Below are 20,076 nucleotides of genomic sequence, written 5' to 3'. Positions count from 1 at the left end.
TAGGAGGTGATTACTGAGTGAGTTGTCCTGTTTGGTGTTCTCATCTGTTTTCCTTTTCCTTGGTCTCGTTTGTCTTTTTCTGTGTGTGAAAGTTTTTGTTAGTTTGTCAAGTTTGACTGCCTGCTTTTTTATGTGGAGGAGTGAGAACAGTAGTGGTGGTGGAGGAGTGAGGAGGAATGGTGATGTGGAGGAGTGGAGGAGTGGAGGAGTGAGGAGGCTGGAGCTTGAGAGGCAAAGGGAGAGAGGAGTGGAGAGACATGAGGAGATGGAGGAAGGAGGAGGGAGAACATGGGCAAGAGTGCTAGGAGGAGGAGTAGGAGGAGGGATTGGCAGGAGGGAAGGGATATGAGGAGGTGGGAAGGGAAAGGGGATAGGCAGGTGAGGATGGAGGGAGAAGGACGGCAGGCTAGGGATAGATAGGGAGGGCAGAGGGGAAGGGAGTTTGTAGGTCAGGGGCAGAAGGGGAGACAGGAGTGGGAGTTAAAGTGAGGAAAGGGAGGACACCTCTCTGGAAGCAGAAATAGCACCCCCTTCTAGCAGCCAGGCAGCAGGATGCCCTCATCTCAGGGCTCTCAAGTTTAGTATTGAGGACAATGAGATGTTCATCGCTGGGGTCCTTGAGCATTACCCAATGTTTTTTGGCAACTAAGCAGCCAGGACTTGAAGGCAGCCAAGGGCCAGATCTGGCGCACCATTGCCCATGTGATATCAAGGTGGAGCGGTGTAGAATGCAGTGCAGATCAGGTGGCCCATAGGTACCAGGACATCAAGCCCAATTACAGATGAAGGTCTGCAGCCACAACAAATACTTCCGGCAGACCGGCAGAGAATCCTCTTGCACAGTTGTACTCACACCCATGGAAGAGCATCTCATCCAGCGGCTGGGACAGGATGTGTTTGAGGGCATGGCTGAGCGGCTAGACCCCATGCAAGCCAGAGCTGGTAAGTCCACCTCACCTGTAAATGGCCAGGCTGCTACAGTTGTGCACGTCATTTGGCATAAGATGCTCACGTTGATAGAGATGACAAGTGTTCATGTTATGCCAAATAGGGATGTGAATAGTTTATCTGACGATTGAAAATATCGTCCGATATTTTCAATATCGTCAGATAGCGGGGGGTCCCCGATAGCGATAGGAAACCCCACGACTAATTTAGTGGGTTTTCTTATCATTATGGGGGGGATGGGAAGAAAGGACACAACCTAAAACACAACCTGACCCTTTAAAATGAGTTTGTTAGTATCCCCCACCCTCCAGACTCCCCCAAAAAATTTTTTAATACCTGGTGGTCTAGCGGGGGTCCCGGGAGCATTCTCCTGCGCTCGGGCTGTCAGCTGCCACTAATCAAAATGGCGCCGATGGCCCTTTGCTCTTACCATGTGACAGGGGCTATCGGTGCCATTGGTCGGCCCCTGTCACATGGTAGGTGCACTGGATGGCCTGCGCCATTTTTAAAAATGGCGCCGGCCGTCCATTGCTCCTACCATGTGACAGGGACCAGCCAATGGCTCGGATACCCTGTCACATGCTAAGGGCAAAGGGCCATCGGCGTCATTTTGTTTACTGGCAGCCGACGGCCCGAGCGCGGGAGAATGCTCCCGGGACCCCCGCTGGACCACCAGGTATTTAAAAATTTTGGGGGGGTCTGGAGGGTGGGGGGATACTAACAAACTCATTTTAAAGAGTCGGCTGTATTTTTTGGTTATCGGCTCGGGCGCAGCCGATAAAAAAAACCCGATCGGCTGCAAGATAAAAATTTCACGATGTGAATTGGAACCGGAATCAGAACTGATACCGGTTCCGATTCACATCTCTAATGCCAAATGTTCCATCTGTGTACCTCTTAGCTTTGGTTCTTATGTCTTCTTTGTTTCCATAGCTCTCACCCGGAACTCTGCCAGTCCCAACCATCAAGCCCCACAGACCAGCGGTGAAGCCCCAGGGACCAGCCATGCAGCTGGACTTTTCCATGGCCCCTTGCTTATGGATGCAGAGACCCAGTTCAGTGAGGAGGAGGAGAATCATCATCAGCAGCAGCACAGCCCACTCCTGAAAGTCCTGGGCTCAGCAAGCCCACTGAATGTGAGCCTGAATATTTTAACCTTAATGTATGAACCCTGCCTGCCAAAGGACACTGTTCAGCCAGCGCCACCTCGCTCCAGCACACCATATCGCCAGCATGAGGCAGCAGGCACTGCAGCAGAGCAGCCCACCAGTACCCTCATGCCCCTTCTGGAGCCCAAACCCTCATCTCGTCAAACAACGAGCACAGCACCAGCATTGCCACCAGCACCATCACCGACACTGGTCTCCATGCAGGAGCAGCTGGACCGGCTGGAAAGGAGCCATTGTGTCAATCTGCACCACAAACAGGCAGAGCTAGTGCACCTGAGGAGGGCATCCAGTGGGCACACCTAGAAGCTGCATGCCCAGATGGTAGCACAGGCACAGGATCTCGCAACAGTAGCACCATCTATCAACAACCTCATCGGTGTGATGGCACAGATTCTACAAAGAATGCCAGAACCTGCAGCTGTGCTTTCTCCAGCATCACAGGACTCAACGCCCCCTCCCAAAACCAGAAAACCTCCTTGGCAGATGAAGCTCTGGGATCCCTGCACACCCCCAATTAACCAGATTATTGGGCCCACTCCAGGTACTAGATGGAAAAGCCTCAGGGGCAAAGGGTAGAAGGTGCGCATTAAAGGTAGATGTCAACTCATCTCGAAACATGAGACTGCATATTTGAGGTCTGATGCTGGTAAGTTTCACTCCACTCCTCCCTCCTCAATGCAAGGTATAAAGAGTACTACACATGAGTTCAGTCATACAGCAGCCCATACTGTCATCTCCCTGAGGCACCCCTTCTCAAGAGTGCAAGCACTGCATCACTGGTGTCCAAAGCCAGTTTGTGCAAAATGAATGCACGCACCCTGCCTGCACTGGGGTATGCATTACTGTGGTAAGAGAGGGACCTATGAGTGCAACATCACCCCCCAGACACTGAGATTGACAGAGGCTAACACAGCACATCACTCACTGAGATGCTCCCTGCACACATATCTGTTGGGTACTGACTACCTGCAGCACTTCGACTTACATGTGGCCATTGCATATGTTCCTGGACTGTTTGTCATCAAACATCATTGATGTCTGTGGCAGCCTGTCCGTAACTGGTAATGAGGTAGTCTAAGTCTTTACTCAGCAAAGAAGATTATCTACAGCTGCTCACATAAAAGACATCTCTCAGACGCATATATGAAACATATTTTGTCTGAGGTACTGACATAGGCCCCTCAAGGCCTCAGGTGGCACTAAATACGTGTCTTGCAAGAGACCGACACAGAAAGGGCTTTAGCCATCATGCCAACCACATGAGACCTCTGGGAGCAGTAGGCCTATACATTCAGCTCTGTGGCCAGTTTACTATAGAGGCAACTTGTAGGCTACTGTGATCCTCAGTTGATAACATCTTTTCTAGCCATTATGCTATATACAGAGCTGATGACTGAGAATGTATCAGCACACCTGCCTTCCTTACCACTAACTGTAATGGTCACAAACTCTACATGAGCCACAACCCATAGCACTGCTGCTCTTCCATGGGGACCACAGGTCAGGGCTGTCATGTGGACCAGTAAGGACCTCTAACTGTTAACCACCCGAATGGGGATAACACACCTTGGCTACTGACCTTTCTGCACACTGTTCAACTCAGGAGTCCTCAGCCTATGTGCTTTAAGGGTGCCCACAGAGAGCAAAAGGAGTGTAACTGATCCTAGCTAGCGGTACAAACACACAACTCAGAAGATTTTATTGATACATACATATAGCAGCACAAGATGACTAGCCATGAGCTGGACGGGCCAAGGGCTGTGCAGCATTGTCCCATCTCCATCATTGACAAACGCTTCCTGTAGGGGTGTGCATGCATTTGCAATGTATTGGCAATCCGCAACGTATATGCCATATTTGTTGTATTCGTGGGGGTCTCGAAACATATGGCAAACCCCCACAAATACAACGTATCACTAACGAATAAACCCCCACCCTCCTGACCCCTCCAAGACTTGCCAAAAGTCTCTGGTGGTCCAGCAGGGGTCCTGGAGCAATTTCCTGCACTCGGGCTGTCAGCTGCCGGTATTCAAAATGGCGCCGATAGCTTTGCCCTTACTATGTCACAGGGGCTACCGGTGCCTTTGGTCTGCCCCTGTCACATGGTAGGCGCAATGGATGGCCAGTGCCATCTTGTGCTCCTACCATGTGACAGGGGCCGACCAATGGCACCGGTAGCCCCTGTGACATAGTATGGGCAAAGGCTATCGGCGCCATTTTGAATACTGGCAGCCGATAGCCTTGCCAAAAGTCCCTGGTGGTTCAGCGGGGTTCCTGGAGGGATCTCCTGCACGCGGGCCATCGGCTGCCAGTATTCAAAATGGCGCCAATAGCATTTGCCCTTACTATGTCCCCAAGATTTGCCAAAAGTTCTGGTGGTCCAGCGGGGGTCCTGGAGCGATCTCCTGCACTCAGGCCATCGGCTGCCACACCGCTTGCGACCCCTCTCTAATTTTTTTTTTAAATCGTGGCAGTTCAGCTCAGCATAAGGGCATCCCTCGTGCCTACAGACTTTCTTCTCCATCACAGCCTTTCTCCTGCCGACTCTCTCTCATTATTTTTTTAAATCATGGCTGATTTTACCTTTGTTCTCTGGCCTTTGCACTTCATAGACTTAGCAGGCGTTGTGTTGCCGCTTCTAGTCTGTTCCATCCTGTCTCCAGTCTGGCTTTGCAGCCCAGGTATTTATTTATTTATTTATTTATTTATTTTATTTATTTAGGGTTTTTATATACCGGCATTCGAGAACGCAGTCCCATCATGCTGGTTCACATTAAAACAAGTGTGCATCGTAAACAAAACTAAAACAATGGTGCGGAAAAAGGCAGTTACAAATAACAGGGAGATTAGAACTTGGCAGAGAGAGAAGAGAAAGGACAGGTTTTTAATTCAAACATGTAACGATAGTGTAAAATAATATAAAATTCAAACAAGAAGGTTTGTCATGGTGTATGTGAAGGTAAGGATTGGCGTGGAAGGTAGATCAGTTTGAGTCCGGGAATGCTTGTGTGAATATCCATGTCTTTAGTCTTTTTTTGAAGGTTGAGATGCATGTTTCAAGTCTGAGGCTTGAAGGGATAGAGTTCCATAACGGTGGAATGGCTGTAGAGAATGCCCGATCTCTTAGTGTGATGTGTCTGGTAGATTTGGACGGTGGTACCTGTAGCGATCCTTTGTATGCATCTCTTGTTGGTCTTGTTGAATTATGTAGTTGGAGAGGGATCTGTATGTCGATGGGAGCCAGTAGGTGGATATTTTTGTATGTGGTAAGGATGGCCTTGTAAATAATTCTAAAGTGTATAGGTAACCAATGGAGGCTCTTTAGGATGGGGGTTATGTGATCCCTTCTCCTGGAGTTTGTCAGTATTCGTGCAGCTGTATTTTGTACCATCTGAAGCGGTTTAGTATAAGAAGCGGGAAGACCAAGTAGGATGGTGTTACAATAGTCTAATTTTGAAAAAATGATTGCTTGCAGGATGGTTCTGAAATCTTGGGCATGGAAAAGAGGTCTAATTCTTTTCAGCACCTGTAGTTGGTAGAAACAGTCTTTGGTTGTTTTGTTAATGGTGGCTTTGAAATTCAGGCGATTGTCAATTAGGACTCCTAGGTCTCTCACTTGTGTGATTGTTGGTGTGTCTTGTGTTGGTGAAAAGGTGCTGTTCTCAGAGGTGATGAGCAGGAGTTCAGTTTTGCCGGAATTTAGTACCAGGTTTAGGCTGGTGAGGAGGAGTTGAATTTTTTGAAGGCATGTGTTCCAGAAAGTCAGCGTTTTTGCAAGGGAATCCTTAATGGGGATCAGGACCTGGATATCATCAGCGTACAGGAAATGTTTGAGGTTGAGGTCGGTAAGAAGTTGGCATAATGGTATGAGGTAAATATTGAATAGAGTAGGAGACAGGGAAGAGCCCTGTGGGACTCCTACTGATGAAGTGTGTTGTGAGGATTCTTTGTTCTGTAATTATGAGTTAATTTATTATTTCTTTATTGATCTGACCCCCTATGATAGCTGGATAACTTATCTGGCTAACTCTAGTCATCCTGTAGAGCTAAATTTAGTTGAATAAACGTATCCAGCTACCTTTAAAATAGCCAGGTATATTCAGTAGCATGGCTGTGGCACTGAATATACAGCACTAGTTAACCAGACAAATTTATCTGGTTAATTAGTAGAGTGGCTGAATATGAGAGAGGATGTCATAGCTGCTATGAGTTAAGAACAGTTCTCTCTGTGGGTTCAAAACAAAAATAGTGAAGCAGATGGTGTAGTGGATCTGGATCAGATGCAAGTCTGTATTTAGTATGCTGGACAGGGAAGGGTCCACTAAGTTCCCCTTTTCCTTCTGCAATTCCTCTGTTATCCAGCATCTGCCATAACTAATAGCAGCTGATTTCAAACTCACACTTTGGGATGAAGGAGGGTCTGACTCTAAAGGATATCTTATTTATTTATTTTGAATTTTTATATACCGACATTCCTGTAAAGAATACAGATCACACCGGTTTACATTGAAACAGAACTTTCGCTGGGAGGCGATACATTAAACATTGAACATTAGCGTATTATAACATTCAAACATTTGGAAACAAGGAACAATTACAAACCGAAAGCAGCTACAACGCAGAATTAATAAAAATTAAAATAAAATTAAAATAAAATAAAATAAAAAAATACTTTAATATAAGATACATTAAAACAAATAGGAAGGTTAAGTAGCTTGGAAAAGGGGAAGAGAAGGAGGGAAAGAATGGCAAAGGGGGTGGGAGGGAGGGGGCAGGAAGGAGTGAGGGGTAAAGCCTACGGAAGAAAACAATAGGAGGGAGAAACCTGGATGAGTCCTGGGAGGGCTGTATAGAGAGATCGGTGTGCCCATTAACCGCTGGCCTTAGGCCTTAGTCCATGTTCTAAGAACAGCGTCAGAGAGAACTTGGGTTTTCAGGGAAAGCTTGACTGAAAAGCCAAGTTTTTAAGTCTTTCTTGAAAGTTTGGAGACAATGTTCTTGACGGAGGTCTGGTGGGAGAGTGTTCCATAGAGTCGGCCCTGCAGTAGATAATGCTCGCTTACTTAGAGAAGATTTAGCAGAGGGGGCATACAGAGAGCCTTTGTAAGCTCTTCTGACTGGTCTTTCAGAGGTGTGCGGACGGAATTGATTACTGAGCTTGAGAGGGGCGATGTTATGGATGTCCTTATGTATCATCATGAGTACTTTGAACGAGATCCTGGCTTTGATGGGAAGCCAGTGAAGTGACTGCAGTATGGGAGAGATATGATCTCTTTTGTTTGAGTTGGTGAGTATTCTCGCAGCGGCATTCTGTACCATCTGCAGTGGTTTTATTGTTATCGCAGGGAGACCTAGCAGGAGGGAATTGCAATAGTCTATTTTAGAAAGGATAATGGACTGCAGCACCAGACGGAAGTCTCAAAAGTGAAGGAGAGGTTTAAGTTTTTTTAGTACTTGTAATTTAAAGAAGCATTCTATGGTAGTGTTTAGGACAAATGATTTAAGATTGAATTGGTTGTCTAGTTGAACCCCAAAATCTCTGACAGAGGGGGAGTGGTTGATAGCAGTTGTGTCTGATTGTGGCGCGTTTAGGGAGTTGAAGAGAACTTGGTTTTCATCTGGATATATAATGAGAATCTCTGTCTTGTTTGTATTGAGGATCAAGTTAAGGCTGGTAAGCAGACTATTAATCGATTGCAGACAGGTATTCCAGTGGGACCAGGTTTTATGAAGAGAATCTGTGATAGGGAGAAGAATCTGGACATCATCCGCGTAAAGGTAATACGTTAATTTTAAAGTGGAGAGTAATTGGCAGAGTGGGAGCAGGTAGATATTAAAAAGTGTAGGGGAAAGGGCTGAGCCTTGCGGGACTCCTAGGTTTGATCTGATGGGGTGAGATACCTTATTGTTAATCCTCACCTTGTAAAATCTATTATCCAGGAAGGATTTAAACCAACTGAGTGCCACTCCTTTGATACCAATGTCAGCTAGACGCTCCAGAAGAATGGAGTGATTCACAGTATCAAATGCTGCAGATAGGTCAAGTAGTACTAGTAGGTACGGCTGTTTCCTCTCAAGGTTTAGGAGAATGGTATTCGCCAATGATGTTAGAAGGGACTCTGTGTTTCAAGTTTTGCAGAATCCAAACTGGAAAGGGGAAAGGATGTTGTTCTCCTCCAGGTATTCTGAGAGTTGTTTGTTTACTATTTTCTCCATAATTTTGGAGATCAATGGTAGATTAGCTATAGGTCTGAAGTTTGCAGGATCAGTAGTTGGAAGGTTGGGTTTTTTTTAGTAGGGGTTTAAGTATGGCTAGTTTTAGTTGGTCTGGAACCATCCCTTGTGTCAAGGAGTAATTAATGATGTCTGCTAAAGCTTTTGAAATAGTGCTCGGGATGGAAAGAAGGAGGTTTGAGGGTATTGAGTCCAATGGGTGGGACGAAGGTTTGAGCTTCCTGAGGATGTTTTCGATTTCCAAGGAGGAGGAGGTCTCGAAAGTTTCTAGGGTGGAGTTTCGATTAGGAGTATTGGGTAAAGATGGGGGGGTTCCCAAGTTAGAAGCGTTAAGTGGCTTTATGAGGTTTGCTAGTTTTCTCTCAAAAAAGATGGCCAGCTCTGTGGCTTTGTTAAGTGCTAGGACATCTGGAATGATAGGAGGGGAAGGTTTTGTGAGTGATTAGACATAAGAGAATAAGGCTTTGGAATCGAAGATGAAATGGTGGATTTTTTTGGAGAAGAAATCTTTCTTAGATCTAAGAATGGCATTCCTGTAGGCATTCAACAGTGATTTATAGGCTGATAGAGTAGAGGTTGATGGGTTCTTGCGCCATCTGCGCTCTTTGCTACGTAGCTCTTGTTTGAGGGCCTTTAGATAACAGGAAACCATGGGGTGAACCATGGTTTCCTGTTATCCTGGTGTGGGTATAGCGATTTGGTAACAGTTGGACAGGCTAGTTCTGCAACTTTGCTAGTTATCTTGAGCCAGGAGGAAGTCGCGGTGAAAGCGTCCGAAAGATCGAGTTGAGCTAGATCCTTTGAAAGCAGATTACTTAGGTAGTCTGTGGAACAGGGTTTCCTGAATTGAATAGTGGTGTTAGGGAAGACAGGCCGGGGGTGATCTTTAATTTGTAGCTCTGATGAAATGACCTGATGGTCTGACCAAGGGACTGCAGTGCATGTTGGGCTGGTGGCAGAAATAATGCCTTCGTTTATGAAAATAAGGTCCAGTATATGGCCTGCTTTGTGAGTTGGGCTTGTAACCATTTGTCTGAAGCCCAGGTGACTAAGTGCAGAGAGTGGAATTTCACAAATGGGGGAATGTTGTGAGGCATCCATGTGAAGATTGAAATCTCCCATCAAGATGGATGGTTTATCTATGTTAAAATGTTTAGTTGTCAATTCGATCAATGGAGAGGGGTCAGAGTCAAGAATTCCTGGGGGTGCATAGATGAGGCCAAGTTGGAGATGATATGATTTGAAAAGGGCTAGTTCGAGGTTGTTAGTTATGGTAGATAGTTGCAAAGAGAGGCCAAGACCTTTTTTAGCTGCGAGCAGTAGACCTCCTCCTCTTTTTTTAAGTCTTGGGATTGAGTGGATATCGTATAGTTGATTGGGGAGCTGATTCAGAAGTACTGTATCCGTTGGTTTCAACCACGTCTCTGTAACTGCACAAATGTCTGGTTTAGAATCTAACAGGGGGTCATTGAGGAGGTGAGTTTTTTTGGAAATGGATTGAGCATTGAATAAAGTAAGCGTGAAGAGAGAGAATCCAAGGAGTTGAGTGACTGGAGCAATCATGATTGGAATTAGCCTTTGTTGTCGGAGGCCAATAGCTCGAGGCCTGTTGAGTCTCCAATTGTAGTAAATGGGTATAGTAAACGTGCGCATATTGAGAAAGGGACGATGAGTTGCTAGAGGTGATGAATAAGATGCAGGGTAAAGGAGGTCTCGCAGGGCCTGGGGTCAGTGACAATATTTAGGTTGTGCCCAGAATGATGATAGGTAATTGTTAGCTCGGTTGAGGAGGTGGGTCCAAGCGAAGGAGTGATACTTGAGGGCCGAAGGGGGCGTAGTACCCTAATAGCCAAGACGTGGATCGAGGAGGGTTGAAGGTGACACTGTTGCCAAGGTAGCAGAAGCGGCCGAGAGAGAAATCACGGGGTAGCACTCCGGGGCTGCATGAAGGGGCGCACAAAGGGGCCTTCAACCAAAACTTATTTTTTCCAAAATTTAATGTTCCCAGCAATCATAGTAAAATGTTATAAAAATCTATAATTTCTTAGGGTACTAGGGAAGTACAGAAGCAAAACGTTTATCTAGGTTTATTCATTTTTCATAGGTCACCTACCTTCATTTGGCTTGAAATAAATGCAAAAAAAATCTTAATTTATTTGTACCATTTGTATAATTTGTTTTCCTTTTAAGTCAATGGAGGAAGCAATCCTTAGATCCCATTGACTTCAATTGTAAAAAAAAAATCCAAAAAACGGACTAGGACCGAATCCTGGAACATAGGCCTAGGCCCAGTGCTAGGGCCAGACCCGAGGCCAGGTCCCATCGCCAAGGGCTAGGCTGAATATCTACCTCTAAACTGATAATTTTGAAATATCTAGCTAAGTTCAGACCTGCTCAATAGCAAGTCTAACCATTCTGGGTACCTTAGCCGGGTAAACAGATACAGCCCAGAATGTCCCCATCCCATTCACCATTTAGCTGGATAACTATTATAATCCTTGAGTGAAAAGTCCCAGATAGTGGACTCAAGGGCTCATAACTCAGTTCAGTTATTAAGCACTCAGTTCTCAAAAAGGTGTTCCAATAATCAGAGAGTCCAGAATTCACAATTATGGGGTGGGGGTGGGGGGAGATGATCTTCTAGGCTGTTATTATTTAGGAGAGTTGTGGGTGGATCCTTGGGCTGGTGGCACATGACCACGCCCTTGGGGGAAGATCCAGAGAGGGACCACAGGCTCAGAGTTAGGAGAAAGACACACTCTAGTTCTTTTATTAGACAGTATACTGAACCACCAGAAGTGGCAGTAGTGAACTGGAATGCCCGGTTGGGCAATAGTCCCTCATATACTGGAACAGCGATCCCTGGAGGCTGAGCTGTAGAGAAACTGAAATATAGTGAGTAGGCAGGGTATGCAGGGTTCATGGTCAGAACCTGATGGTAACACTCACCCAATTTCTCATAGAAGCCCAGGAGCTGGAATGAAGTAGGCCTTCGAGGAGTGAGTACCTGGTTCCAGGGAAAGCTCTGAGAGAGCGATGGTAACTCACAGATGTAGTAGGCAGCGATGACTTCCAGGCAGAAGTGAATTCCGAAGAAGTCCGGGAATGAGGGCCCTCGAGGAGCGAGTACCAGTTCCAGACTGCAATCTACAAAGTAAGAGAGAATGAGGTCCCCGAGGAGCAGGTACCCGTGGTTAGTCCGAGGAGGCAGAGTAGCGTAGATAGAACGAATCCTTATCCATATCCTTGCTAACTCGAGTTCTTTAGCAATTCAGAAACCTTTAAATATCTGAAGCGGATGATGTCATCTCAGGGGGATGCCCCTGAGGTTTGCGCCACTTCTGGTACTTGAGGCGGGGTCACACCGTGCGCGCACCACTAGGCATCAGGTCAACATGGCGGATTGCAGCGTCAGGCCGGTCCAGGGACGCCGGCGGCCGAAGAACGCTGCGGCAGCCAGCCTCCCATCAACCCCGGAGGGAGTCACCAATGCGGTAAGGTGGGCGGAGTGGAAACGTCGGGCAGCGATGGTCGCAACATAGGCCTTTTTTTGCAATGCTTAGCTTTTGAGTTGCCCCTTTAATCCTTTGTAAACATGCACTAATAATCCTAGGGATTATTAGTGCATGGGTCTTTGGCATGTGTGCATGGGTGCATGCCCAGATGCGTGGCCATATTATAACTTGTGTGCATATATATGCATGCATGTTATAAAATAGACTGTCACAAGTGCGCCCAGTTTTAAGTAGGCATGCAAATTCCACTTCTACCATGTAAACTGGGGAATTTTTAAAGTGATGCGTTCCCATGTGTTATGGTTTTGAGGTGTTTGGTGGATTCTTAGGTGCTGCAGTGATGACCACTCCCAGGGGGAGGAGCCCAGCGGGGAGCTGGAGGACAGGGCTAGACTCGATTGCACAAACACAGAGATTACCTTTATTATACAGCTTGTAGAGTTCATCAGAGGTGGCAGTAGTGAGTGGATTCCTGCAGCAGCAGTCTGGGGTCCTCGGCTGAGGAGATCCATCCCACAATGGTGGTGTAGGGAGCTCCGATGCAGATTTTCAATGAGGAGCTGTAGGTGAGACAGACTGGTAGATGTTATACTACTCAAGGTACTCTTGTAGCTGTAATGGTGGAGTTCCCAGCAGGTAGAAAAGATGGTAGCAGGCACCAAGGTAGACAACTCAGGCCCTCGAGGAGTGAGTACCTGCATAATGATAGAAACCTGGAAAGAAGCAGCGGAAAGAGGAGCGGGTACCCAAATTAGTATAACCCAGGAAGGTGGAGAGAGCTTCCAGCAGCAGCAAGAAGCGGCAGAGCAGCTTAGATCGGACAAGTCCAATCCTTGCTAACTCAAAGTCAGTCAGCAAATGGGCAGGCTAAATACCCGGAAGGTATGACATCAATCGAGGGGGTCGCCCCCGAGATTCGCGCCATTGCAGGAATAAAGACGTGGGTGACATGCGCACACTCACCCTAGGAAGCCCTCAAGTGAATCATGGCGGAATGATTCACCATAGCCATTCTGGGGACGCCGGAGAGAGCGGCAAACAGACGCGGTGGTCGCCATTCTCCCGAGGCTAGTGGAGAAAGCAAACAATGAGGTGAGGCATTGGGACAAAGCAGTCTGAGTCCGACAGACGCAACAGTACCCCTCTTCAAAGAACCTCCTCCAGACCCCCTACCTGGTCTTGGTTTCCGAGGATGCGATTGATGATACTGATTCAGCATCTCTTTGTTCATGATATTAGCCATCGGTTCCCACAAGTTATTTTCTGGTCCATAGCCCTCCCATTACAGGAGGTATTCCTTAACTCTGCCTCTTTTCCTTACATCAAGTATTGCATCAACTTTGTACTTGATGTCCTCTTCTGCGTCAACAGGAGGGGGATCTGGTATCTTAAGAACATAAGAGCATGCCATACTGGGTCAGACCAAGGGTCCATCAAGCCCAGCATCCTGTTTCCAACAGTGGCCAATCCAGGCCATAAGAACCTGGCAAGTACCCAAAAACTAAGTCTATTTCATGTTATCGTTGCTAGTAATATAGCAGTGGCTATTTTCTAAGTCAACTTAATTAATAGCAGGTGGACTTCTCCTCCAAGAACGTATCCAATCCTTTTTTAAACACAGCTATATTAATTGAACTAACCACGTCCTCTGGCAACAAATTCCAGAGTTTAATTGTGCGTTGAGTGAAGAAGAACTTTCTCCGATTAGTTTTAAATGTGCCACATGCTAACTTCATAAGAACATAAGAACATAAGAAATTGCCATGCTGGGTCAGACCAAGGGTCCATCAAGCCCAGCATCCTGTTTCCAACAGAGACCAAAACCAGGCCACAAGAACCTGGCAATTACCCAAACACTAAGAAGAACCCATGCTACTGATGCAATTAATAGCAGTGGCTATTCCCCAAGTATAATTGATTCAATAGCCATTAATGGACTTCTCCTCCAAGAACTTATCCAAACCTTTTTTGAACCCAGCTACACTAACTGCACTAACCACCTCCTCTGGCAACAAATTCCAGAGCTTTATTGTGCGATGAGTGAAAAAGAATTTTCTCCGATTAGTCTTAAATGTGTTACTTGCTAACTTCATGGAATACCCCCTAGTCCTTCTATTATTCGAAAGTGTAAATAACCGAGTCACATCTACTCATTCAAGACCTCTCATGATCTTAAAGACCTCTATCATATCCCCCCTCAGCTGTCTCTTCTCCAAGCTGAACAGCCCTAACCTCTTCAGCCTTTCCTCATAGGGGAGCCGTTCCACCCCCCCTATCATTTTGGTTGCCCTTCTCTGTACCTTCTCCATTGCAACTATATCTTTTTTGAGATGCGGCGACCAGAATTGTACACAGTATTCAAGGTGCGGTCTCACCATGGAGCGATACAGAGGCATTATGACATTTTCCGTTCTATTAACCATTCCCTTCCTAATAATTCCTAACATTCTATTTGCTTTTTTGACTGCTGCAGCACACTGAGCCGACGATTTTCAAGTATTATCCACTATGATGCCTAGATCTTTTTCCTGGGTGGTAGCTCCCAATATGGAACCTAACATCGTGTAACTACAGCAAGGGTTATTTTTCCCTATATGCAACACCTATTATCTGAAAGAGTAAATAACCGATTCACATCTACCCGTTCTAGACCTCTCATGATTTAAAAATTATATCCCCCCTCAGCCGTCTCTTCTCCAAGCTGAAAAGTCCTAACCTCTTTAGTCTTTCCTCATAGGGGAGCTGTTCCATTCCCCTTATCATTTTGGTAGCCCTTCTCTGTACCTTCTCCATTGCAATTATATCTTTTTTGAAATGTGGCAACTAGAATTGTACACAGTATTCTAGGTGCGGTCTCACCATGGAGCGAAACAGAGGCATTATGATATTTTCTGTTTTATTCACCATGCCCTTTCTAATAACTCCCAACATTCTGTTTGCTTTTTTGACTGCCGCAGCACAGTGAACCGACAATTTCAATGTGTTATCCACTATGACGCCTAGATCTCTTTCTTGGGTTGTAGCACCTAATATGGAACCCAACATTGTGTAATTATAGCTTGGGTTATTTTTCCCTATATGCATCACCTGGCACTTATCCACATTAAATTTCATCTGCCATTTGGATGCCCAATTTTCCAGTCTCACAAGGTCTTCCTGCAATTTATCACAATCTGCTTGTGATTTAACTACTCTGAACAATTTTGTGTCATCTGAAAATTTGATTATCTCACTCGTCGTATTTCTTTCCAGATCATTTATAAATATATTGAAAAGTAAGGGTCCCAATACAGATCCCTGAGGCACTCCACTGGCTACTCGCTTCCACTGAGAAAATTGTCCATTTAATCCTACTCTCTGTTTCCTGTCTTTTAGCCAGTTTGCAATCCACGAAAGGACATCGCCACCTATTCCATGACTTTTTACTTTTCCTAGAAGCCTCTCATGAGGAACTTTGTCAAACGCCTTCTGAAAATCCAAGTATACTACATCTACCGGTTCACCTTTATCCACATGTTTATTAACTCCTTCAAAAAAGTGAAGCAGATTTGTGAGGCAAGACTTGCCCTGGGTAAAGCCATGCTGACTTTGTTCCATTAAACCATGTCTTTCTATATGTTCTGTGATTTTGATGTTTAGAACACTTTCCACTATTTTTCCTGGCACTGAAGTCAGGCTAACTGGTCTGTAGTTTCCCAGGTCGCCCCTGGAGCCCTTTTTAAATATTGGGGTTACATTAGCTATCCTCCAGTCTTCAGGTACAATGGATGATTTTAATGATAGGTTACAAATTTTTACTAATAGGTCTGAAATTTCATTTTTAGTTCTTTCAGTATTCTGGGGTGTATACCATCCGATCCAGGTGATTTTCTACTCTTCAGTTTTTCAATCAGGTCTACCACATCTTCTAGGTACACCGTGATTTGATTCAGTCCATCTGAATCATTACCCATGAAAACCTTCTCCATTACGGGTACCTCCCCAACATCCTCTTCAGTAAACACTGAAGCAAAGAAATCATTCAATCTTTCCGCGATGGCCTTATCTTCTCTAAGTGCTCCTTTAACCCCTCGATCATCTAACGGTCCAACTGACTCCCTCACAGGCTTTCTGCTTCAGATATATTTAAAAAAGATTTTACTGTGATTTTTTGCCTCTACGGCCAACTTCTTTTCAAATTCTCTCTTAGCCTGTCTTATCAATGTCTTACATTTAACTTGCCAACGTTTATGCTTTATCCTATTTTCTTCTGTTGGATCTTTCTTCCAATATTTGAATGAAGATCTTTTGGCTAAAATAGCTTCTTTCACCTCCCCTTTTAACCATGCCGGTAATCGTTTTGCCTTCTTTCCACCTTTCTTAATGTGTGGAATACATCTGGACTGTGCTTCTAGAATGGTATTTTTTAACAATGACCACACCTCTTGGACATTTTTTACTTTTGTAGCTGCTCCTTTCAGTTTTTTTCTAACAATTTCTCTCATTTTATCAAAGTTTTATCTTGGTGCTGAATTTGTTGAGAATAAGTGGTTTCAATAGAGACACGTGAAATGCGTTATGGATCTTCATAGCTGGGGGAAGTCTGAGACTGTAGGAGAGGTTGCCCAGACATCGGAGGATGGAAAATGGTCCGACGTAGCGTGGTGTGACGCGAGCTGAGGGTAGCTTGAGTCTAAGGTGCTTGGTAGACAGCCAGACTTTATCACTAGCCTTGAAGTCAGGAGCCTTAATTGGTGAGCATCATAGCCCCTTTTAGCTCGGATTCCAGCTTTAATGAGCATCTCCTTGGTCTCCTTCCAAAGTTGTTGAATCTCATCGGCAGTAGCTTGAGCTGCCGGGGATGACATTGACAGCGGAAGTGGCAAAGGTGGTGAAGGTAGTCGTCCGTATACCACTTCGAACGGTGTTAATCCAGTAGATGTTGCTGGATGGGAGTTGATGGAAAACTCGGCCATTGGTAACAGTTCAGCCCAGTCATTCTGACGTGAACCATCGTAGGCATGGAGAAACTGCTTGAGGGTATGGTTCATGCTCTCAGTTTATCCATTTGATTGAGAATGGTAAGATGAAGTGAAGTTGAGATTGATATCAAACCTCTTGCATAGAGCCTTCCAAAATTTGGCTGTGAATTGTACACCTCTGTCTGAGACCATGTGTTTAGGCATTCCGAGCAGGCGGAAAATGTGGCTGATGAAAAGCTTTGCAAGTTCACTAGCAGTTGGTAAGCCAGGAAGCACCACAAAGTGAGCCATCTTTGAGAACTGATCCACTGTTACCCAGATGGTATTGTTGCCTCCAGAGAGTGGTAAGTCCACCACAAAGTCCATGGCAATGTGAGTCCAGGGCTTGTCTGGTACGGGCAAAGGTTGAAGCTGGCCCCAAGGACATCTGGGCAGAGGTTTCTGTCTAGCATAGTTGGCACAAGCGCTACGTAAGCAAACGTATCCTCTTTCATAGACGGCCACCAGTAGTATTTCTGTAGCTTCTCTAGAGTTCTCCATTGACCGGGATGTCTAGCCAATTTAGAATCGTGAGCCCATGCTAGTATTTTCTTTCGGAGGTTGTTAGGCACAATAGTTTTGCCTGAGGGCACTGGGTGAGTAGCAGATAGAAGGCCTCTCTCTGGGTCAACGATATGTTGCGGAGCAAGACAGGGCATCTGCTCTGATATTTTTATCTCCAGGTTGGTATTTCAAAATGAAATCAAACCTGTTAAAGAACAGGGACCATCTCGCCTATCTATGATTGAGGCGCTGGGCATGGCAAGGTATTCTAGGTTTTTATGATCTGTAAAAACCGTGATTCGATGTTAAGCCCCTTCGAGCCAGGGACGCCACTCCTCGAATGCCATCTTTATTGCCAGTAGTTCTTTATCTCTAATTCTGTAATTCCTTTCTGCCGGCGTGAAGCATCTGGAGAAAAAGGAACATGGACTCAGGATCTTGGAGTCACTGGTCTGACTTAGCACAGCCCCTACGCCAAGATCTGAGGCATCAACCTCCACGAAGAAGGGGCATGCAGGATCCGGGTGATGGAGACATGGCTTAATAGAGAAAGCATCCTTCAGCTTTTGAAATGCAGTGACAGCCTCTATAGATTAATTGGCAACATTGGCACCTTTCTTTGTCAGAGCTGTTAATGGCACAGTTAGTGAGGAGTAATTCTTAATGAAAGTTCTGTAGTAATTAGTGAATCCCAGAAATCTTCTAAGAGCTTTTAGATCAGTGGGTTGAGTCCATTTCTGAATGCTCTCAAGCTTTTGAGGATCCATCTGGAACCCTTTGTTAGATACTATGTACCCCAAGAAAGGTACAGACTCCTTGTGGAATTCGCATTTGGACAGCTTTGCATATAGATGGTTCTCCCGCAATCTTTGTAATACTCTCCTGACATCTTCCTTGTGGGTATTCAGGTCTTGAGAGAATATCAGGATGTCGTTTAGGTATACAATGACACATTGGTAGAGTAGGTCATACAGGATGTCGTTCATCATGTTTTGGAAGACAGCCAGGGTGTTGCATAAGCTGAAGGGCATCACTAAGTACTAGGGATGTGCAGAGGGACGCCATATGTTGCATTCAGGATTCTTATTCGTTGGGGGCAGATACGTTGCATTTGGCAAGGGGGCCTCCCGATACGTTCATGCGTTAATTCTTATTCGTTTCCCGGCTAAAATTGAATTAAATACAACCCCCCACCCTTCTGACCCCCCCCCCCCCCCCCAAGACTTACCAAAACTCCCTGGTGGTCCAGCAGGGAGTCTGGGAGCCATCTCCTGCACTCACACCCTCGGCTGCCGGAATTCAAAATGGCGCTGATAGACTTTGACCTTACCATGTCACAGGGGCTACCGGTGCCATTGGTCGGCCCCTGTCACATGGTAGGAGCAATGGATGGCTTGTGCTCCTACCATGTGACAGGGGCCGACCAATGGCACCGGTAGCCCCTGTGACATAGTAAGGTCAAAGGCTATCGGTGCCATTTTTAATACCAGCAGCCGAGGGTGTGCATGCAGGAGGTCACTCCCGGACCGATAGCCTTTGCCCTCACTATGTCACAGGGGCTACCGGTGCCATTGGTCGGCCCCTGTGACATAGTGAGGGCAAAGGCTATCGACGCCATTTTGAATACTGGCAACCGACGGCCCAAGTGCAGGAGGTCACTCCCGGACCCCCGCTGGACTACCAGGGACTTTTGGCAAGTCTTGGGGGACCCTCCTGACCCCCACAACACTTGCCAAAAGTCCCTGGTGGTCTAGCGGGGGTCCGGGAGCTATCTCCTGCACTCGGGCCATCAGCTGCCAGTAATCAAAATGGCGCCGATAGCCTATGCCCTTACTATGTCACAGGGGCTACCGGTGCCATTGGTCAGCCCCTGTCACATGGTAGGAGCACAAGTTGGCGCTGATGTTCCACTAGACATTTTAGTATAAAATTTCCTCCTGCCCCGGAGTCCACTAGGGCAAGAGTCTGTTATTTGTCCGCATATCAAGGAGACTGGGAGAGAGAGTGGAGGAGAGGGTACAGTTAGACCTAAGAAGAGTCCTCCCATAGGACTTAGGTCTGCCTGTTTCCCGGACAGATAGGGCATGTTTGTACAGCATGGCCAGCTTGTCCACAATACATGCAGAGGCCTAATCTTTTTCTTGTTCTTCTCTCTTTGGTAGTCAGGTGACTGCGGCCTAGTTGCATTTGTTCTTCTTTGCCAGCAACAGCATTAGACTGAATAGGCTTAGATACAGTTTTGACTCGGATTTCTCCCTGGCTAGGTCTTCTGGAAATCTTGACCTCTTGAACCTTATCCCGAAGTCAGTGATCGATCCTTGTGGCCAACTTCATCAGGTCCTCCAAGGTCCCAGGCATTTCTCGAGCCGCCAGTTCGTCTTTTAGCCGGGAGTTCAGACCTTCAAAGAAAAGTGTCTTCAGGCATCTCGAGTCCCAATTTAACTCTGAAGCGAGAGTCTTGAATTCTATGGCGAAGTCTAGTAAAGGTTTATTACTTTGCTTCAGATGAACCAACGTAGATCCTGTAGTCGTATACCAGGCAGGGTCATCAAATACAGATTTGAACAGTTCCAAAAACCGGGTAAGATCCTTCAGGATGGGATCATCGCGCTCCCACAGCGGAAAAGCCCAAGCCAGTGCTCTTCCGTCCAGATAAGAAGGATATATGTGGTCTTGGCATAAGTTGTGGGAAAATGGTTAGGTTGC

The sequence above is a fragment of the Rhinatrema bivittatum genome, chromosome 12, assembly GCF_901001135.1.
Source record: "Rhinatrema bivittatum chromosome 12, aRhiBiv1.1, whole genome shotgun sequence".
NCBI lineage: Eukaryota > Metazoa > Chordata > Amphibia > Gymnophiona > Rhinatrematidae > Rhinatrema > Rhinatrema bivittatum.
Note: the sequence above shows the minus strand (reverse complement) of the source record.